Source organism: Bison bison, unplaced genomic scaffold (assembly GCF_000754665.1).
Source record: "Bison bison bison isolate TAMUID 2011002044 unplaced genomic scaffold, Bison_UMD1.0 scf7180017864033, whole genome shotgun sequence".
Classification (NCBI taxonomy): Eukaryota; Metazoa; Chordata; class Mammalia; order Artiodactyla; family Bovidae; genus Bison; species Bison bison.
Genome location: NW_011494605.1, coordinates 1879843 through 1895172, shown reverse-complemented (window position 1 = coordinate 1895172; position 15330 = coordinate 1879843). Strand labels below are relative to the sequence as shown.

The window sequence follows — 15330 nt, the reverse complement described above, 5'->3', positions numbered from 1 at the left end:
TAAGATCACCTTTTTTTTCTGGAGGCTTTCTCACATGATCAGTAGCGAGCATGGCAATATACAACAGAGGAAAGGCTCACCAGAAGCTGGGTGCCAGGACTGATTTGGTCAAAGACAAACTTTTTGACTTCGGGTAAATCATTGTCCTTCTGTCTTCAGTTTAATCATTTCTAGAATGAGAGGTTTGGGCTGTAAGTTCTCTGATATCACTATTCTTAGTTTCCCGCATCTATAGAATCTGTTTCCGTCTTATAACACTATTTTAAGGTGTTTATTACACTGCCAAGAAAAGAAGAAAAAAAGAACCTTCAGGATGAAATTTCTTTATGCCAAGGAAAAGATTTTTTTCTTTTCCCTTTCTTTGCTTGAGGAGTTCTTCTTTTCTTCCACCCTGACTGCCTATTCATTCTGGTAACCCTCCCAACTTTCCTCAGTGGCAACAAGCACTCTCTGGCATGGCCCTTCCTTTTTTTAATACCAAAGATAAGTATTTTCTCAAAAATTAAAACCATGTTGACAGTACTTATCTGGCTCCTATGTTGGTAAGTCTGTTTTGTCCTCTTGCTGTGACCTGTCCAAACAGAAAGGTGGAAGAAAAACTGGTGCACAGGTCCAGCTTGTTTAGCTTGGGGCAATTTTGCAGCCCCCTTGCCAAGTGTAAGCAGGGTGATTTCATTTCCTATGCTTCTTTCAGCCTCTTGAAAGTGTGCAGGCCCTAAGTGAACATTTCCTGGAAGATGCTTTCTTCCTTGGACACTGGACATCTCAAGTGGAAAAATGTACCTCTTTGTTTGTGCAAATGAGATCTGCCTCCACTTGGGGAATGGTAAGAGTCAGAGGGATAGAGTATTGATCATTTCATCTTTAAAGGTCAAAGCAGCAGTGATGTGTTGATTTGGGAAAAGGAATGTTTTTCTTGCCAAGAGTCCACGTCCTGGATTTCCTCAAGCTGATGAATCTGGATGCCTGAAGACCACAGAGTCCTTCCCCTGATGACTTGAAGTTACTAATAACTGTTTGCATGTTCCACCAGCAAATTTAAATTTGTAAGCTTCATGCATATGTCCCCCTGTGCCACTGCCTTTGTAAGCTTTCTTTGCATCTTGCCCCCTAAGGAACCAGGGGGTAGGATTTGGACCTTTCATTCAAGTACCTCTTACTCTATCCAGATCACAGTTGGTGCTGTCAGATGTCATGAAGCTAGCAGAAGAGGAGTACAGCCTCCCAGATTCTACATGGAGCTTGTAATGGGAATTAACACACCTAGCAAATGACAATCAATGTGCCAGGTACCATGAGAAGCAACAGAGCAGAGTGGAGTTTGAATCCAGGATGTAACTTAGGCCCTAACTTTTCCTCTCTGATCCTCAGCTGATGGGTCTGTAAGGTGATTATGAGCATTGCATGTGAAGCATCTAACACTGCCAGGGACAAAGATCTCAATAAACTTCAATCTTTTTCTTTGCCTCTTCTTCTCTTTTACCTATACTATCTCATTTGCTTTTCTCAATCCTAAAATCTTAGTTTCCCATTTTATGAAAGAAAACAGCCTGTCCGGCTTTCCACTGTTTCCCAAATATTAAGTAAAGCTTTTGGCATATAATGAGCCCTCAACAAATAGTCATTAGTAGATGAATGAATGCATAAGGCAGTCTCACAGGAGTTAAGAATATTGTCCAGAATTTCACAGCCAGTATCCCAGATAAGTTAGGACATGAGTCAGGACACTGCAGAAAAATTCATATAAGGAGACAAAAAGAGAACCCAGAGCTGGGAACAGGAAAAAGCATAACATAACTCATCCTACTTTATGATTGAGAACACTGTGTTTCACAATTTAGAAGGCATATTTTAAATATAAAAAGCTGAACATAATTTTAAAAGCAGACAATAAAACCCCAAACTCAGCTTAAGTCCTAAACTTTTTTTAAGATAAAAGTGCAAATCTTGCTAAGGTCCCAGCTTTCTCAAACAAAGCACGCTGCCCCAGGGTTGGCCAGGAGAGAATGGTGAGCGGTATCTCTGCAGTAATGCTGGCCAGTCTCTGGAGAGAGGGGGGAAGATACTGCACCCCCAAATACCTGTCTTCTGGTGATCCATTCTACCGTTACCCGGTGAACTCCTGGTGTGTGCCTGCTGAGTTGTTTCAGTCCTGTCTGACTCTTTGCCATCCTATGGGCTGTAGCCCGCCAGGCTCCTCTGTCCATGGGATTCTCCAGGCAAGAATGCTGGAGTGGGCTGCCATGGCCTTCCTTCTCCAGGTGATCTTCCCGACCTAGGGATTAAACCTTGCATCTCTTTTCTCTCCTGCATTGACAGGAGAGTTCTTTACCACTAGCGCCACCTGGGAAGTCCAAGTGACCTCCTGGGAGAAAAAGGTAATAGAGACTCTCTCAGAAGATGAGAATGAAGAAGACAACTGGTTTTCATGGGACCTACTATGCATGAGGCATTGATCCTGCCAGTCTCTTTCCACACATAGTCTTTTGGACCCTGTGACAGCTTTATAGGATTCTATTTGATAGTTGAGAAACCTGAAAGAGATTTGCTCAAGGTAATGGAACAATAATTGAACACAACTCTGGGTCTAAAGCCTGTGCATATTTCACTTTTCCTGTTGCCTCATTACCCCTTCTGTGCTGGCCACCTCTTTGCTCTGGGTCCTGGAGCCAAAAGCAGAGTTCAGTGATCAGAGATTATCTGATGGCCCAGCAAAGGAAGTATGCATTAGCAGGGTTGGGTGGGGCCTGCCCAGGTACTTATTCTTTCTGCCAATTGAGTTAAACTCTCTGGCCACCTCATCCAGAGTCTTATATACCCTTGCCTATCATATATTTTAGAAAAAACAAATAAGCATCACCCTTAACCGAGTAATCTCTTCTTCCTCTATTCTAGCCATTTATTTTCCATAATAATAAAGATGTACCTGATAGTAAAGAAGGGGAGGTGGGGTTCTAATATTCTGCACACAGTTTACCCACCACAAATTCACCCACCAAATGACTGATTGATTGAGTTAGAGAGAGAGAAAAAAAAAAAAAACTCTTGTTCCAGGTGAACAAAGATATAAATATCTCTAAAGAGAAGTTTCAATACAGTGTAAGAATCCTATGGGGTGGGTGAACTCCTGCCTCAAAGAAGGTGGAGGGAGCCTCCAGACTCTATTAGTGGATGAAGGAGGGTTCTAAGTTCTGTTAGGGTAGGTGTCATAGAGTAAACTAAAGGAATATATGAAAAAGACTATCAACAACAACAAAAATGTATAGAAGAGTCACTTTCCATTACAATAGAAAAGCTTAGAGGTCAAGACCTTTTTTTTTTTTTTTTTGGTTGGGATAATAGCTGGCCCTATTGTGGTACTAAATAAATAAACTGATTTTGAGTAAGTAAAAGAAAGCCGTCTTTATACTTCTGACTGAATCTAGTACATTCCCATCCACCATAACATGGGATGAAAATGTTAATAAAATCCAGGATGTTTTCTGAGATAGTGCCTGCTAGGGTCTCACCTGGGCCAATCAGAGTGGTCTGGCCATCCCTTGAAAACCAGTAGATAACCCTCTGAGGATGGATGATTTATCACCTCCCCAGGGAGAGGTCACCCTCACCGGGTCAAGAGTCTGACCCAGATGAAGCCAGAGTTGGACTACAAATCCGTGGTTGGGCCTCTAGAGTCAGATAGCCTGAGTTTGGACCCTGGCTCCACCCTATACTCCTATGTGACCTTGGGAAAGTTAGCTAGCATCCCTATACCTAGGTTTCTTCAACCCTCAAATGTGGCTGATACTATTAATAATAGTACCTGCCACCCAGGATTGCTTTGAGGATTAAATGAGAAATGTAACGTAAAGCCTGGCATGAGGTAAACTGCCGGGGTCCAGCCCCAGTGGATCCAGGGAATTCGAAGGGGAGACGGCGTCAGTGATCAGGAGACAATAGCTTAATTGTTAGAGGTATAAAGAGTGGTTAAATAGGGATAGCTCAGTGAAAAAATTCAGTGGAGCAAAGAAGCTGAATAACTTGGTTTACGTGGAAAACCAATAAGACTCCAAAACAAGGAGTTTGCACCACCCACATAGGCCGCAGGCATCCTCCCATTCTCCCGAAGAGAGGAGACACTAAGGCCTCCCGGGTCAGATCTTAGAAGCCCAGGCAAAATTAGTAGGCTTGGCGAGCCTCCATGCTCCAGATGGGAATTCAGCCAGAAGGTGGGAGAAAGAACGACATGGGGAGACCAAGCTTCGGTGAGCAAGGCCCGCACTTTATTTTCTGAAGTAGTTTTTATACCTTAAGTTGTGCATAGAGGATAATGGGGGAAGGGGTAGAGTCATGCAAGGTCAGCAGTCCTTGATCCTTATCGAAGCCAGGCTTTCTTCCTGCAAACTTATCATATGCAAAAGTTTAGGTGATTTACATCATCTTCTGGCCAGGAGGCCTGTTAACATTTTATGACCCTTTCTTCAGAAAACTTATTTTTCTGTAAAGGTGATTATTCTAAAGTCAGGCGCCAAGCTGTAAGTTAACTCTTCTCAGAGAGAGAGATGGTGGTGGGGGATAGCCCCCCATAAAGTCAGAGGTGTAGGTGAGAGCACAAAGCAGTAAAGTAGGCAGACTCTGGTTTTGGGGGTAGATGCTCGAGAATTTCCAGGGGAATTCCTGAGGCTCGATCCCGCCTTTGCGTATGCCAAGCCTCCTTCCTCATGACCTTTGCCACGGGCAGAGTTCCTCATGCTGGCTCCCGGCAGTAAACATTCCACAAAAATTCATGGCTGTTATTTCTCTTCTTGTTCTTATTCCTCCAAGTAACAGAGGGTAAGAATGGGGTGGGGTGACATTTCTCACAGAGATTTCTCTAACTGGAGCTCTCCAGTCTTCTGTTCTGGCTCAGTGGAGGCTCCTTCCAGACTTTGTGGTAACAAGTAATCCCAATAGTTTTTCCCTGGCTATCAACACAGGCTATAAGAATATAGAAATCTGCTTGAGCTAGAAACCTCAGAGTTCTTTAAAAAGAATTTGGGGTCTCTGGAGTAAGTAACCATGGTTTCAGAAACCTTAGATAATGTAGTTATGGTAATCACATCATCAATATTCTCAGAATCATTAGCTACTCAATCTAGTGATGCGTGGATTGATAGATATTAGACTTTTCCCTAAGATCTAGTTCTCAGATTTCTAGTCAGGATTCAAGCCTCTTAAAAAAGGGAGTAGGGATGAAACTCCACAATCAATTCAGTTCCTTGTTGCCCAGGAAACTCTGAGGTAAGGCCTATATCAAAACAGTCCTTGAAACCAGATTCTGGGTTAAGAAACTAAGGTTCAGGGGTTCTCCACATGATCATAAGCAACTGCTGTGACCTCTATAAGTCTTAATTTCCTCATTAGAAAAAAAATGTAAATATCAAATCTTGTGAGTATTCTGAAAATATTAAAGGTGATATGTATAAAGCAGCCTGAATAGATCCTATCATGGAAATCAATACTTGTTAGCTCTGTTTTCATACCATTCTTCAGATTTTGTATTGAATTTATGGTGTGGTTAGGATATATTCTTAAGAAAATCAGAGTTATTCATGGTTTTCTGTGCTTCTGAGAAGATTCAGTTCCATGAATGAATGTTCTCTTGTGTGCCTCTGACCCAGAATGGCAGTCCAGAGTTATCAAACAAAAGTCTAAGAGTGAGAACAATGTGGGGTGCACTCTGGCCCTCTGTGGACCTGTGAAGGGCAGATATTCTGAGCCACAGGTGCTTAAAATGAGCAGAGATGGTAACCAAGAACTAGCATGTGGCCATTGAAGCAAAGTTGCCCTATTACCTGCCAAATAATGTTGGAATCATCAAAACACTAGAATGAGCCAGTATTCACCATAAGTAGGGCTTTGAGAGTCAGTGACACCTAGCTAACAGCAGGTTAAAAAGGAAGTGTAGCCTTGTAGGATGAGGCAAAAATCACTACCTTGTGTCCCAGGAGGCCCATGGACTGTGTCAGTGAGGTTCTTGATACTATTATATTTATTGTTGGTTCCAGTGTGTGATAACTATGTGTGCTTGTCAGTGTGACAATTTTTCTATAATTATTTCCATTTTTTTCTTCTTTACATTTAGAAAAACATTTTTAAAATGTCAGTTTGTCCAGTGGTTCTAAAGGAAAATTGAGGGCTTTTATTGTTTTGAGGGGCCAAATTATGGGGGCCAGACATGGTGGGGGCCCAGAAACACACAGACACTCTCAAGAGGAAGATAAGACTCGGAGGGACAGAACAAGGCCCTTGGGACACCTCTCCCACCTCATTTTTGCAGGCTTCTCTCTCCTCCAGGGTCTGTTTCAGATATGCATTCTTTCAACAAGTATTTGTTTAGAGTCTGCCTTATGCCAGGCTGGGTGCTAGGATACACTGGTGAAAAAGAAAGATAGGACCTCTTCCCTACAGGAGGCTTTTGACCTAGTGGCAGAGACAGACAATAATAGAATAAATATATACTATAATAAACTTCATGAAAAAAAATATAAGTGGCAGTGGAAATATGTAACAGGGACCTGAGCTAGTCTATGAAGGGGGATGGGAGGAGCAAGCCAGCAAGCCTTTCCTGGGAAAGTGACATTTCAGCTGAAAAGTAACAGAATGAATTAGTAACAGAAACCAGAGGCGGCTTCTAAAACTAATAGTCCCCTGATTGAAATTCATAGGTGAGGCAAGTTGCTTTCTTCCCAGGTAGGCTAATTTTTTGGTTTCTTTTTCAAAACAAATTCAAATGCTCTTCCTTGGTGACAGCATTTCTTCTCCCTCTTCTATTCACAAATTTTTTTTTGATCTTCAACCATTGGGAATTGGTTTGCTTTGCTTTGCTAATGCGGACTATACACACCTAGACTAAAATGCCTGGGTTCAGATCATTCATGTAGCCAACTCCTGAGCGTGACCAACATGAGATCAAAATGTAGCTGAGATCTGATTGGTTGAACTCGACCAATGTGTTGCCTGCTTGATCAGGCCAAGACATCTGGCTTCAGACTGCTGTAAACACTTCTGCATTTTAGATTTTATATAATGCATACATGTTTTTTATTTCTTTGAAGAAAACACAAAAAGTAAGTTTGAAAGAATGAATCAATGGATCCAAATACATTCTCCTGGAAGTGTTTGCTGCAGCAGGACTGGGCAAGGCCCATAGCCTCAATAGCTTTTCAACTTGTGAGATCTGGGTCCGCCTTTGGTGACTACAACCCTGTGCCCATAGGCTCTGGTTTAAAGAGAATGGCTCTGGGATCGAAGCATTATGGAGTGCTCGTTAGATAATTATCAGGATAATTTATCTCATTATATTCAATCTTATGGAGAAGGCAATGGCAACCCACTCCAGTACTCTTGCCTGGAGAATCCCATGGACAGAGGAGCCTGGTGGGCTGCCGTCTATGGGGTCGCACAGAGTCGGACACTACTGAAGCGACTTAGCATGCATGCATGCATTCAATCTTACTTTCAGCATGGGGATAAGCATTCTAGTAACAATAATGATAGTGACAATAATAATAATAACAATAATAGCAACTATCATATATTGAGAACTCACTATGTGTCAGCTACTGTGCCAAACATTTTATATGGGTTATCTCATTTAATTCTCACAGAAACTCTATGAATATTTCCAAGAAGAAACTGAGGCTTGGAGAGATTAAGATATTTGTCCATGACCACACACTTAGTAAGGATGTGAGTGCGCAAAGTCTGTCAGTCACGTCCAACTCTTTACAACCCCATAGACTGTAGCCTGCCAGACTCCTCTATCCATAGGATCTTCCAGGCAAGAATACTGGCCTAGGTTAACATTTCCTTCTCCAAGTGATCTTCCCCACCCAGAGATTGCACCTGGGTCTCCCACATTGCAGGCAGATTCTTTACCAACTGAGCCACCAGTTCACTTCAGTTCAGTCATTCAGTCATGTCCGATTCTTTGTGACCCCATGGACTGCAGCATGCCAACTTCCCTGTTCATCACCAACTCCCGGAGCTTACTCAAACTCATGTCCATTGAGTTGGTGATGCCATCCAACCATCTCATCCTCTGTCATCCCCTTCTCCTCTCACCTTCAATCTTTCCCAGCATCAGGGTCTTTTCCAGTGAGTCAGTTCTTCACATCAAGTGGCCAAAGTATTGGAGCTTCAGCCTCAGCATCAGTCTTTCCAGTGAATATTCAGGACTGATTTCCTTTAGGATTGACTGGTTGGATCTCCTTGCAGTCCAAGGGACTCTCAAGAGTCTTCTCCAACACCACAGTTCAAAAGCATCAATTCTTCTGAGCTCAGATTTCTTTATAGTCCAACTCTCACATCCATATGTGACTACTAGAAAAACCATAGCTTTGCTAGATGGACCTTTGTTAGCAAACTAATGTCTCTGCTTTTTAATATGGGGTTTAGGTTACTCATAGCTTTTCTTCCAAGGAGCAAGCATCATATAATTTTATGGCTGCAGTCACTATCTGCAGTGATTTTGGAGCCCCCAAAAATAAAGTCTCAGTTTCCATTGTTTCCCCCATCTATTTCCCATGAAGTGATGGGACCAGATGCCATGATCTTAGTTTGCTGAAAGTTGAGCTTTAAGCCAACTTTTTCACTCTTCTCTTTCACTTTAATCAAGAGGCTCTTTAGTTCCTCCGCTTTGTACCATAAGGGTGGTGCCATCTGCATATCTCAGATTATTGATATTTCTCCTGGCAATCTTGATTCCAGCTTGTGCTTCATCCAGCCCAACATTTTGCACAATGTACTCTGCATACATTTAAATGAGCAGGGTGACAATATACAGCCTTGACTTACTCCTTTCCTGATTTGGAACCAGTCTTTTGTTCCATGTCCAGTTCTATCTATTGCTTCTTGAACTGCATACAGAATTCTCAGGAGGCAGGTCAGGTGGTCTGCTATTCCCATCTCTTGAAAAATTTTCCATAGTCTGTTATGATCCACACAGTCAAAGCTTTGGCATAGTCAATAAAGCATAAATAAGTGTTTTTCTGGAACTCTCTTGCTTTTTTGATGATCCAGTGGATGTTGGCAATTTGATCTCTGGTTCCTCTGCCTTTTCTAAATCCAGCTTGAACATCTGGAAGTTCACGGTTCATGTACTGTTGAATCCTGGCTTAGAGAATTTCGAGTATTACTTTGCTGGCGTGTGAGATGAGTGCAATGAGTAGTTTGAACATTCTTTAGCATTGTCTTTCTTTGGGACTGGAATGAACACTGCCCTTTTTTAGTCCTGTGGCCACTGCCGAGTTTTCCAAATTTTGCTGACATATTGAGTGCAACACTTTCATAGCATCATCTTTTAGGATTTTAACTAGCTCAGTTGGAATTCCATCACCTCTACTAGCTTTGTTCACAGTGATGCTTCCTAAGGCCCACTTGACTTCACATTCCAGGATGTCTGGCTCTAGGCGAGTGACCATACCATTGTAATTATTCGGGTGGTGAAGATCTTTTTTGTATAGTTCTTCTGTGTATTCTTGCTACCTCTTCTTAATATCTTCTGCTTCCGTTAGGTCCATACAATTTCTGTCCTTAATTGTGCCCAACTTTGCATGAAAAGTTCCCTTGGTAGCTCTAATTTTCTTGAAGAGATCTCTAGTCTTTCCCATTCTATTGTTTTCCTCAATTTCTTTGCATTGATCACTGACGAAGACTTTCTTACCTCTCCTTGCTCTTCTTTGGAACTCTGCCTTCAAATGGGTATATTTTTCCTTTTCTCCTTTGCCTTTTGCTTCTCTTCTTTTCTCAGCTATTTGTAAGGCCTCCTTAGACAAACATTTTGCCTTTTTGCATTTCTTTTTCTTGGGGATGGTCTCGATCACTTCCTCCTGTACAATGTTGCAAACCTCTGTTCATAGTTCTTCAGGCACTCTGTCTATCAGATCTAATCCATTGAATCTATTTGTCACTTCCACTGTATAATTGTAAGGGATTTTATTTAGGTCATACCTGAATGGTCTAGTGATTTTCCCTACTTTATTCAATTTCAGTCTGAATTTGGCAATAAGGAGTTCATGATCTGAGCCATCTTCGGCTGCAAATAATATAATCAATCTGTTTTCGGTATTGATCTTCTGGTGATGTCCATGTGTAGAGTCTTCTCTTGTGTTGTTGGAAGAATGTATTTTCTATGACCAGTGCATTCTCTTGGCAAATTTCTGTTAACCTTTGTCCTGCTTCATTCTGTACTCCAAGGCCAAATTTGCCTGCTACTCTGGGTATCTCTTGACTTCCTACTTATGCATTACAGTGTCCTATAATGAAAAGGACATCTTTTTTGACTGTTAGTTCTAGAGGGTCTTGTGGGTCTTCCACAACCATTCAACTTCAGCTTCTTCAGCATTACTGGTTGGGACATAGGCTTGGATTACTGTGATATTGAATGGTTTGCCTTGGAAATGAACTGAGATCATTCTGTCATTTTTGAAATTGCACCCAAGTACTGCATTTCAGACTCTTTTTGTTGACTCTGAGGGCCACTCCATTTCTTCTAAGGGATTCTTGCCAACAGTAATAGATATAATGGTCATCTGAGTGTGTCACTTTTCAAACAAACATTTCAGAGCCCTGTGTATTCTCCCTGAAAATAGTATCTAGGATTTGCTGAGCAATTTCTTTGTGACTACCATGTTACCTAAAAATCTTCCAACTCAGACATGCTCAACATGGTCTGATTTTAAAATAATCCAGAAACTAATAAAGAAAACATTTCCCAGGTCCCATCCCCAGACCAATTGTATCATAGGATGTTGGGGGACAGGACCTGGGAGTGGCATATTTTTTATGTTCCCCAAGTGATTCTGATACACAGAAAAAGTAAAAACTCCTGTCCCAGTTCTCACAATACATTCATAAGATACATATTATTGGCCTCATTTTATGGGTAAGGAAACTGAGGGAGGCAAACTGTCTTGCCCAAAGTTACAGCAAAGGTCTGATTCTAAAGTCCATATTCCTTTGGCCCTCCAGGTTGTCACCTACATGACAAGTTGGCATTCCCTCTAACTCCAGGCAGTGTTCACTGGCCTTTGAGGTTGTTCTCAACATACAAGTCCTCTCTTTCCTTCCTTCCCCCTGTCTCCTGTCCCTCTCCTCCCCTGCCTAAAACCCCACTGTCAGACTCAGCCAGACTTCACCATCAGGAGTTCACACGGATATACTGCATTTATACCACCGTTTTGGTGATAGTAGCAGTTCAGGGTAATGCCCAGCATGGGCCTCCCAACAGTCCCAGATCCTCCCAGCCATGTGTCAACATTCCTTCCTTGAATCAGCCTGAAAAGACAATGGCCCTGGGCTCATAGCACAGCAAGTTGTTTTTCTGGACAGAATTTTAAAAAAAAAATTTTTTTTTTTAAAGCAAAGACTTAAAAAGTCAAATTAAATATCACAGGGGGGAAAAAAGGCAAAATCATGAAAAAATGTGGTCAATCATTAGCAGAGAGGTTGAAAAGACACGCTCCAGTTGCTTTAAAAACTCACAGAACCCAGGTCTCCTTAAAATAGTTTTGCAAAGTACATTGAGAATCCATGCAGTAATATGAAACATAAGTCCCCCTGCTGCCACTGATCATGCTTCAGCTGGCTAAACTGAAGGAGCTTGACATTAACCCAAGGCTCTGCAAAGCTCGACAGGAAAGCGCAAGGAGACACAGTCGCAAAGCTGCCCCAGATGTGTACATTTTCTGCTCCATTAAAGTAACTTGGAAGAGAGGCAAAGTACATTTGGCTGGTAGGAAGAGGGAGTCAGGGAAGGAGCAGAGAGAAGACAGGCAGCCTCATCGTGGGCCTCCCACTCCCCAGTCCTGCTTCCCCCCAATCCTTAGCGACACCATTTCTAATCCAAAATGTCTAAAATGCAAATATGACCACAGGCTTTCCAGGATTCCCCAGAGCCAAACTCTTCGGCCAGTTTTCTTAACTCTATCATGAGGTTCATAATACCCACTTCAAAGGTTCGGTGTGAAATTAATTGAAATCATATATACTTGGTGGCTGGCATAAGCTTTGGAGGAAGAAAAGTAGATATCACAATTATCATCACTGAAACCGGGTCATATGAGGAAAGACAGGTGAAGGAAGTGAAGATGTCTGGGCAGAAGACAAAGATCCTAATGAGATAGGATCCCAAGTTTTTCCATATCTGATGGGCTGGCATGAGAGTCTTGGTGGTGAACTTAGTATGACAGCTACAGGGGGAAAAGTTCTGCATCAGTGTAAGTCTGAAAGACCTTTCTAACAGTCAGTAGTGTCCCAAAGATAAGGGGTGCTGGTAAACTTCCTAACATTAGAACCATATAAGAAGTGTTTGGATGACCGTTTAGCAGGGATACTGAAGAGGAGGTTCAAACATGATTTGGTCAAACAGGACATTTTTAACCACCTCTTTTAAGTCTGAAATATGTACTTTTGAACTCTCTTTGTTTGCCAATCACTGAATCATCAACATCTTGAGTTTCTGGTATGTGTAAAGCCTGGGGCAACAGTCCCTGGATCAAAGAGGTACTCTGACTCCAGTTTTCACTAGGATGGATACACACTTAGTAGGTTCCCTAGAAGCTGTGTTAAAAGACTATGTGATACATACAGGAAGCAGAAACTCTGCTTGTCTTTCTGTTGCCTTTAGGCTGCTGAACGCTGTCTCTTTGAACATCCTGTTCATGCCATTCCTTCTCTAGAATCCATTCTGTGCACCTGCAAGAAAACGTATTGAGTCCAGGTTTACTCTGTTGGCTTCCATGTAATTATTTGTTCTTTTCTTCTTTCTGGATTCTTGGAAAATGAAACTGCCCCCTTAAGAGAACTATTTACACTGATTTAGGTGGAGAATTTGTTTGAACCTGACGGTGCAGTGGTACTTAATATGTTCGTGGATGTGTCTGTCTCACAAAGAGAGCAATCATGATGGGCACATTGGTTACTGGGAATGGGAAAGACAGCTGAGATTCAGCTCCAACTCTGAAAAGATGGGACAGATGTTCAGCAAAAGCATGCAAGAAGTTTGTTATTCATGCGGTGTCTTTCTTTAATGCCTTTGTTTCTCCCCAGTTCTGCGCTAGGATGCTGAGGTTACCCAGCCTTTTTGTCACCCCCGCACCTCCAGAGAGCTCATTCTAATGAGGGAAGATAAAATGTGATGGACAAAATAGTAGAAACTGCCTATGCTTGAGGAGAGAGAATGGTTGGGGAAGCTTCACAGAGGAGGAGACTTGTGCACTGGCCTTCAGGGGAGAGTAAGGTCACTATGTACTCTGGGGAGGAAGAACTCCCCAGGATGAAGGCAGAAAACGCACAGAGGCTTGAGATCCTGATAAAACATGCTCTCTTGGAAGATGTCAAATAGTTTAATGTGTCTGAAATGTACTGGAATGTCCAGAAAGGTGATAAGAGATGAGACTGGTAATGTACTTTGAGGTCACTCTCATCTAGATGGGCTAGGAGGTTGGCCAGGGTGCTACTTGACATTATTTTGCAAACATAATTTGGAGTTTCATGGTATTTCATTTAATATGGCCAGCTCTGCATGATTCATCTTTTAAATCAGAAATCTTGCTACGCATTACTTCCCCTTGACCACCATAGGAATGTATTCTTAAAATAAAAACGCATGCAAGATCAGTCCAAACAAATCATAATCATGAAGGTAAACCTGCTGGAACAATTCAGAGTGGCTCCTCTTTTTTCCACAAGTATGTGGGGCAACAGAGGCATCCATACAACATGTGGTCCTATCTGTGTGTACATCAGAGGCTCAGTTTAAGGGAAGTCAATCTGACCTGTTCAGTTGGATCTGGGGAGAACGTGTTGATGGGGTTTTTGGCTTACCTACTTAATCATTCATGTAGCTAATCTGAAATGTGAGCATAGTGCTTTTTAAAAAAATAATGTTTAATGCTTTCTGATTATAAAGTAATACCTGCTTATTGGGGAAAATAGTTATATAAACATAAACACACAAAGGAAAACAAAGTCACCCACGACTACTAAGAAACATTGTGGCACATTTATTTTGCTTTTTTCTTACAGGTTGAGTTCATTAAAATGAATTTTTAAAAATATATAATATGTAATTCAGTCTGCCATCTCCATTCAACATTCCTCTATGAGAACACTTTTCTCACTGTAACATAATTACTTATACTTTCTTAATACTTTCCGACCAGACTGTGTTTCCAGGACAGAGGAGGGTTATTCATAGTAACCTGATTTCAGCACAGAAATCCAAAATCAAGACTCAGGCTCTTGTACACTGTCTAACACTGCAAGAGATCCAGGTGTTTATCCTGTGTGTTTTCCTCTCTCTACCACCAGCCCTTAGCCCAGAATCTGGCATGTGGTGCATACCCAATGAATACTGGTTGCTTGAATAAATGGGTGTGAGTGGATGGCTGGGTGAATGTGGATTTTTAATTATTATTATTTTCCACCCAAAATTCACTGAGCCCCTACCAAGTGCCAAGGTTGTGCTAAGCAATGGGAATATAAGTAGCCACACTGGATACCAAGTCCACCCCCTCAGAGGCCTCAATGTGAGGATGCTGTCCCCCTCTAACATGGGATGAGGTTCCTATGAGGAACAGCCCCAGTCAGCCGTCTTTAGGCTGATGGTGTTCATACTTTTCCGGGGGACACAAGCCCCTCCAGGCTCCCTTCTGCCTGTGACACTGGGGACAGAGCAAAGACTGCTGTTCCACAGAGTCCCGTTCCTGAACTCCTTGAGGTGCCCCAGAAATGCTCAGCTAGCCCTGGGTTTGCCTTCCCCAGAACAACCCTCCCCTCCCTGCTCATTCCAGCAGGTTCCAGTTTAGAGACCCGCATGCTGTGGAGGGGACCTCACTGCTGGAAGACTACAGGGGAGAGAGGCTACCCTGCTCCTTCCAGCTGAGAGGGGCCCTAGATAAACTCTCCACCATCCCAGCCAGCTGGTCCAGCTGGAAATCCCAGATAACCCCAGTTTCTGGTCAGAACTAGTTTGGTAGCACAGGGGGAATGACTGACCCTCCCCACAGGGGAGCTGGCCGTTTCTGCCAAAAAGAAAAAGAAAGTGAACTAAAGGAGTTGAGGGGAGTGCTTAGAATTATTTGAAGTACTCCAAAATTCTGCTTGCTTGCAAGTGCGAGTTTACACTTAGGAATGCAAACAAGCTTGCCCCTCGCCCTACATTTCTTCCCTCACACTCTCCTCTCCTTTGCAGTGCAGTTTTGCTGCCATGCAATTTGGTTTGTAGCGCGATTGTTGAAGCGGCGAATCTAGCATGCAGCGCGACTCTGATGATTAGTCAATGCATTTTTTTTTTTTTTCCCTCCC

General features: G+C 42.4%; 1 protein-coding gene across 1 annotated transcript in view; it reads left to right on the top strand.

Moving 5' to 3' along the window:
• The window catches only part of AGBL4 (ATP/GTP binding protein-like 4), a 1466590-nt gene that overhangs the window by 1197325 nt on the left and 253935 nt on the right, over window positions 1-15330 (top strand). The gene's annotated exons all lie outside the window — the stretch shown is intronic.